Below are 6,471 nucleotides of genomic sequence, written 5' to 3' on the forward strand. Positions count from 1 at the left end.
ACCTGTCCAGGGTGTACCCCGCCCCTCGCACTGTGACTGCTGGATATGGGCACCAGTGACCCATGCAACCCTGAAAAGGAAGAAGCGTGTACAGATGATGGATGGATGGATTTTAAATAATAAAAACTGTACACACACACACACATCTGGAGTGATTCATCCACCACAACCCACATGTTACACCAGCATGATCCTGCTACATACAAACTTTATCACAAAAAGATAATATTTCATGTTTTAAATGTCAAATATGTTTGTAAATGTTAAAGTTTGTTATTTATCAATTATAAGGTAATATAATATAAATGGGTTTGATTTTTTTTTTTCAGGATAGCCCACAAGGTGAATGAAATAAACTAAATGAGTATAAATGAGAAGTAAAATGACAAAAATACCAGCACAGCTCTGTGTGGCTTGTTCCATCCCCCTCAATTAAATTCTGATGCTCTTTTCTCTTGTTGAAACCATTGACAAGCACAATGGGGATGTGATCAATAAATCTCAATTCTGCCAGTGAGCTCGGCTTTACAGCAAAAATCTATAATACTGTTTTAAAATATTATTACAAATCCATCGTTCTTGTTTTCGCTGGTCCTGCTCATGGAGGAGGCAAGGTTGTTGAAGCAATGAGAGTAAATCAATGCCTTCTGCAAACAAAGGACGTCCTGCCGAGGCGCCGCTATAGGTCAGGCCAAAAACAGAAGAGAACTGTTGTATTATGATTAGTAGGAATCGATAGTTCTTCAGTTTACTCAGCTGAGAGGTTTATTCTGAGTGGATGGAGGAATGTTTCCATCTGTCTCCCTTAAAGTAATGAAGTCGTCTTCTCTTGGTCCATGTGTCCTGACCCTGTCATCTCCTGACGGTGACTCATCCGCCTGTCACTCTGGTCACAAAGCCACACACAGACACAGGCGTTTCTCCTGCACACACTCGAGCTTCCTCTAAACACTCTGCTTCTACATCCCCTCCTCTACCTCTGTCCTTCCTCTGTTTACAGCCCCATCATAACAAATCACTGATATTTGACATAACACCATTAACAGAGACACACACACTGTTGTAATAGTGCAGATGAATTAAGGGTCCAGGAGGGTGATACTAAATGTAAAAGTCCAAACACGCGCAAGAGTTAATAGCGAGCACATGTTGCTTTCAAATCAGAAAGATAAAATGATATGGACTTCATATCAATTTAACTGAGTTGAAACAAAGTGTTGAGTAAAAATCTACACTCATAAATGACTTGGTGGGAAAAAAACCCACCAAATAACTTGTTATAAATCATTTTGATTCAGCAAAATTGCTCAGAAGGCCACAGTTGGGGCTGTAGGCTGCAGGGAAAGCCACAATGTGAGGCGGTGAATAACAATGCCTGCTGCAAAGAGGAGCAGGGAAAGGAGGATGAGGAGAGGTGATAAACTTACTATATTTCTATTTCTAGTGGCAGAGTAGGTTGGGAGGTGGTTATTCAATTTCATTTACAGCTTTATTTATTTAATTTTTTCATGTACTTTGGGGCTTTGGGACATAAAAATAGTTTGAAGCTGAGTTTTGAAAAAGGTCTGAGATTTCTCTATGTGTCTGTATATCTTCAAAATGGGTGAACATCGGTGTAATTTACTGACGATCTGTACAAGTTAACATGTATGCAGTTGCTCAAAGCACACAGCACAGGGTCTGGGCGGGGGCCCTGCAATAGTGAATGTAATTGTACTGCACTTTGCCTCTTTTGTATATAAATTAACTCAAACTTTGCATATGGTATGAAAATAAAAACTCTATTTAAATCTACCTATTATGTTGGTTGGCCTGTTCGCTCAGTTTAGCTGCACAGGTTGCACAATTGAAACCAAACCTTGTAAAGTGTATCTTTGATAAACCAAAACCAGTGGCAACCAGAAATCCAGAAATGATTCAGATTTAATAATGCTGTAAACTGTAGTATCACTGACAGCTAAAACTCTGGCATGAAAAGCAACAGGTGGTATGCATCCATCCTTCAAGAAATGCTTGGCCTTTAATTTAGTCTAAGAAAATAGAGTTTTTAAAAAGAGAAGTTCAACTCTAAAAGAAAAATGAAGTACCCTTGGTGATCATTTTTAAAAGTAAAGTTTGAAATGGAAACAAACTAGAGAATTGTCTTTTGTGAGCATTAGAAGCATCAGCAGAGGATAAAGAGTCTAAAGGTGTTGTGGTAAATTGAAATGTAAAACAGGGTGTATATATTTACAGGAGGGCTTGTGATTCATACATATTTAGACTCACAAGTCAGTCAAGAAGTGCCCATGATCCTACTATAGGCACAAACCCCAGAAACAATCAACTGAATAGAGGTTTCATGACCAGTAGTTCTGTTTGCCCAATTAAGAAGCCAAAAAACAAGCAGACCTTTTAATCCTTCAGTCAAAATGAAATGTCCTTATTTGCCAAAAGTCATGACTATATGTATATACAGCGGGTAAAATAAGTATTGAACACGTCAACATTTTTCTCAGTAAATATATTACTAGAGGTGCTGATGACATGACATTTTCACCAGATGTTGGTAACAACCCAAGTGATCCATACATACAAAGAAATCAAACCATAAATGTCCAGAAATGAAGTTATTTGTAATAATGTGGAATGGCACAGGGAAAAAGTATTGAACACACTTACTGAAATTTATCTAATACTTTGTACAAAAGCCTTTGTTGTCAATGACAGCTTCAAGACTCCTCCTGTATGGAGAAACTAGTGGCATGCATTGCTCAGGTGTGATTTTGGCCCATTCTTCCACACAAACAGTCTTCAAATCTTGTTTCGTGGACCTCTTCTATGAACTCTGATCTTTAGTTCTTTCCATAGATTTTCTGTTGGATTCAGGTCAGGTGATTGGCTGGGCCATTCCAGCAGCTTTAMTTTCTTTCTCTGAAACCAACTGAGAGTTTCCTTGGCTTTGTGTTTGGGCTCATTGTCTTGCTGAAATGTCCAGCCACYTTTCATCTTCATCATCCTGGTAGATGGAAGCAGATTTTTATCAAGAATGTCTCTGTACATTCTTCCACTCATCCTTCCTTCAATTATTTGAAGTTTGCCAGTACCATATGCTTAAAAACAGCCCCACACCATGATGTMCCCACCTCCAAACTTCACTGTTGGTATGGTGTTTTTGGGCTGATMTGCAGTGCCATTTGACCTCCAAACATGATGTGTATTCTGGCATCCAAACAGTTCAATGTTGGTCTCATCTGACCAGACTATATTCTCCCAGTATTTCACAGGCTTGTCTAAATGTTGTGCAGCAAACTTTAAAGGAGCTTCAACATGCTGTTTCTTCAGCAGTGGAGTCTTGTGTGGTGAGCGTGCATACAGGCCATGGTGGTTGAGTGCATTACTTATTGTTTTCTTTGAAACAAACGTACCTGCTAATTCCAGGTCTTTCTGAAGCTCTCCACAAGTGGTCCTTGGCTCTTGGACAACTCTTCTGATCATTCTTTTCACTCCTCTGTCAGAAATCTTGCACGGAGCACCTGGTCGTGGTCGGTTTATGGTGAAATYATGTTCTTTCCACTTCTGAATTATGGCCCCAACAGTGCTCACTGGAACCTTCAGAAGTTTAGACATTCTTCTGTAACCGATGCCATCATTATGCTTTGCAACAATAAGGTTGTGAAGGTCTTGAGAGAGCTCTTTACTTTTACCCATCATCAGATGGTTCTTGTGTGATACCTGGCCATCATTTGGGACAGAACCAGCTGATATTAACTTGCACTGACAAGGGGCAGGCTTGCTTTCTAATTACTGAGAGAGTTCAGCTGGTGTCTTGGCTTTCCATGCCTTTTTACACCTCCCTTTCTTCATGTGTTCAATACTTTTTCCCTGTGCCATTCCACATTATTACAAATCATTTATGGTTTGATTTCTTTGTATGTATGGATCACTTGGGTTGTTACCAACATCTGGTGAAAATTTCATGTCATTAGCACCTCTAGTAATATATTTACTGAGAAAAATGGTGACATGTTCAATACTTATTTTACCCACTGTATATGTGTTTATGATATTTTAATGAAGCTCTGTGTAGTTAATGTTTCTATTGGACAAAATGTTTTGTGGATACAAACCACATAGCTATTCTTTTCTTAAAGAACAAGAAAAAATAACACAATTAAAAATAAATTGCTAAACTAATATTTTGGCATTATTTTGAAGACATGTACATGCCCCTGAAGAAATTCATTGGTTATTTACTTACTGATTCTATAAGCACAACACCATTTAATAGTTTTCCTAATTCAGTAAAAGAACAGGTTTTCTTACACCCCTCCCAAAGAAATGGAACAGCATTTCAAATTCCAAACACACACATGCAACCACTTAACCACTTGCTTTTCTTGGTGCTGAACAATAATCATAGTCATCATTAAAGGAGAATAAAAAAAGAAAAAGGAAAATAACTGTTTTGGATTCTTTCAAAAATTGAATATTGTTTTATGTAAGAAACATAACTGTTTTTTCCTCAGTAGTAAATATATTTCACAATATTCTTGTAAAAGGGGGCTGAACTTCCCCCTTTTTTAAAACTCAATCCATCACATTCATTCAAGCAAAATACAAAATATAAATACGTCCAAGTTAGGTTAAAATTGGTTGAGATTTATTGTTGTAAAGATGTGACCAATTTAGTTTCAATTAAGGTGAAGAATCCACTTCCTGGTTTAACGGCAAGAATATGGTCCTGTCACTATTTACCAGTGACATTAGCTGTGACCAATTGTTTATAAATTTTTGGATAAACAAGTTAACTTTGTAAATTAAAATAAAATTTAAAAATAGAGTGCAAGTGGTTACTTGCCCATTCTGGTCAGACTTTGATGTGTACAAAGCAACAGAGACTCTGGAAACCCTGAGAATCAGAGGACAGCTGTCTCAGTCCCTGACTCTCAGGGGAGCAAAATGAATAAGTTGCCAGTTTGGATGAAGAACTTTCACACCATTTTACTCACCTTTTTTTTATATGTGCGCACACACTTCCACAGAGCGAGCTGTCTGACAGAACATAAACACGTATTAGCTGTATCATCTCTCACTGACACTTAATGCTACAGCGTCTGGTGTTAACACGCTACAAGCCACGTTAATGCACTGTGACCACTACGGTTTTAAGTGTCCTCACTTAATGCACATATGGTCTCATTCATGCAGACACATGCAGAAGTGTTTGATGTTGATTGCTTAAAAAGCCCTGAAATAAGTGTCTCAGCCTGAGGGCTTAGGCTTTCCTGAAGGCCCTGTCACAATATAATGTTTTAGACCAGTGGTTCCCAAACTTTTTATCTTATGACCCAAAAATATCCATGGCAAAAAATTGTGACCCCAAATATTACTGGTCTGAGTACACAAACTTTGTTAATAACCCTAAAAACATAGGCTTTTTGACAACCTAAACAGCTTGTACACAAAAACAAAAACTTATTTATACTTTTTGTGTGTTTTTGTAACAGTTATAGGGAAAATATTACATTAGCAATTATTTTACTACCCTTTAAATTGATTTCTAGAGATTATCCAGGTGCTTCATGACCCATCCCAAGCCCAACTTTGGGAACCAAAGTGCACTGGTTCCCACACTTTTCAGCTTTTGACCCACAAAATAACAGTAGCAGAGACCTGTGCCCCCAAATATTTTTGGATGATAAACATTTGAATCAGGTCAACTAAACATGGGCATAGTAACAATATTTTTATACTACATTCATCCATTTTAAATACACTAACCTCACTCCTTTGTACAAACTAAGGCAAAAATGTAATTGATTCAGAAAATCTTTTCAGGACCCCACCTTGATGTTTCGGGACCCCACTTTGGGTCCCAACCCCAACTTTGAGAAACACTGTTTTAGACAACTTCTGTCGACAAATGCAAATAAATAGCATTTAGGCTGGTGTAAGTCAACTACATTAGGTGCACAATTTTAAATAAGTTACTAGTATGCTGATATAATATGTGCTGTTATTAATTTTGTGCATGCACAAAACTTTCAGTGAATGTCGACATGCTCCATAAATTTGTGTTGGAACCAGCTGGGCAATGGTGTGGCGTGTGCTTGACTTCAGGGGCGCCTGCAGGATTTTATTGGAGGGTACGCACAAACCCATCTACCAGACCCACACAAATACAGGTCACATGGGCGCGACGCACGCAGCACACAAAAACGTCAAATTGGCAAGGCCCAGGTCCTGACCGTCTTGCCACAGGAGCGCAATGCGCATCTGTTCTACAGGCCCAAAGCGTGTGCACACATTTGTCCCGCCTTTGACTCGTTACATTACGAAAAGTCAAAGAAAGAAAATTTAAAAAAAATCGACAAGCTATTTAGTGGCTGCAGTTTGCAACATTACATCCTTATTTCTGCCAGCGTCCTTTGAGAGAGAGAGAGAGAGAGAGAGAGAGAGAGAGAGAGAGAGAGAGAGAGAGAGAGAGAG

Source organism: Austrofundulus limnaeus, unplaced genomic scaffold (assembly GCF_001266775.1).
Source record: "Austrofundulus limnaeus strain Quisiro unplaced genomic scaffold, Austrofundulus_limnaeus-1.0 Scaffold150, whole genome shotgun sequence".
Taxonomy (NCBI): Eukaryota; Metazoa; Chordata; class Actinopteri; order Cyprinodontiformes; family Rivulidae; genus Austrofundulus; species Austrofundulus limnaeus.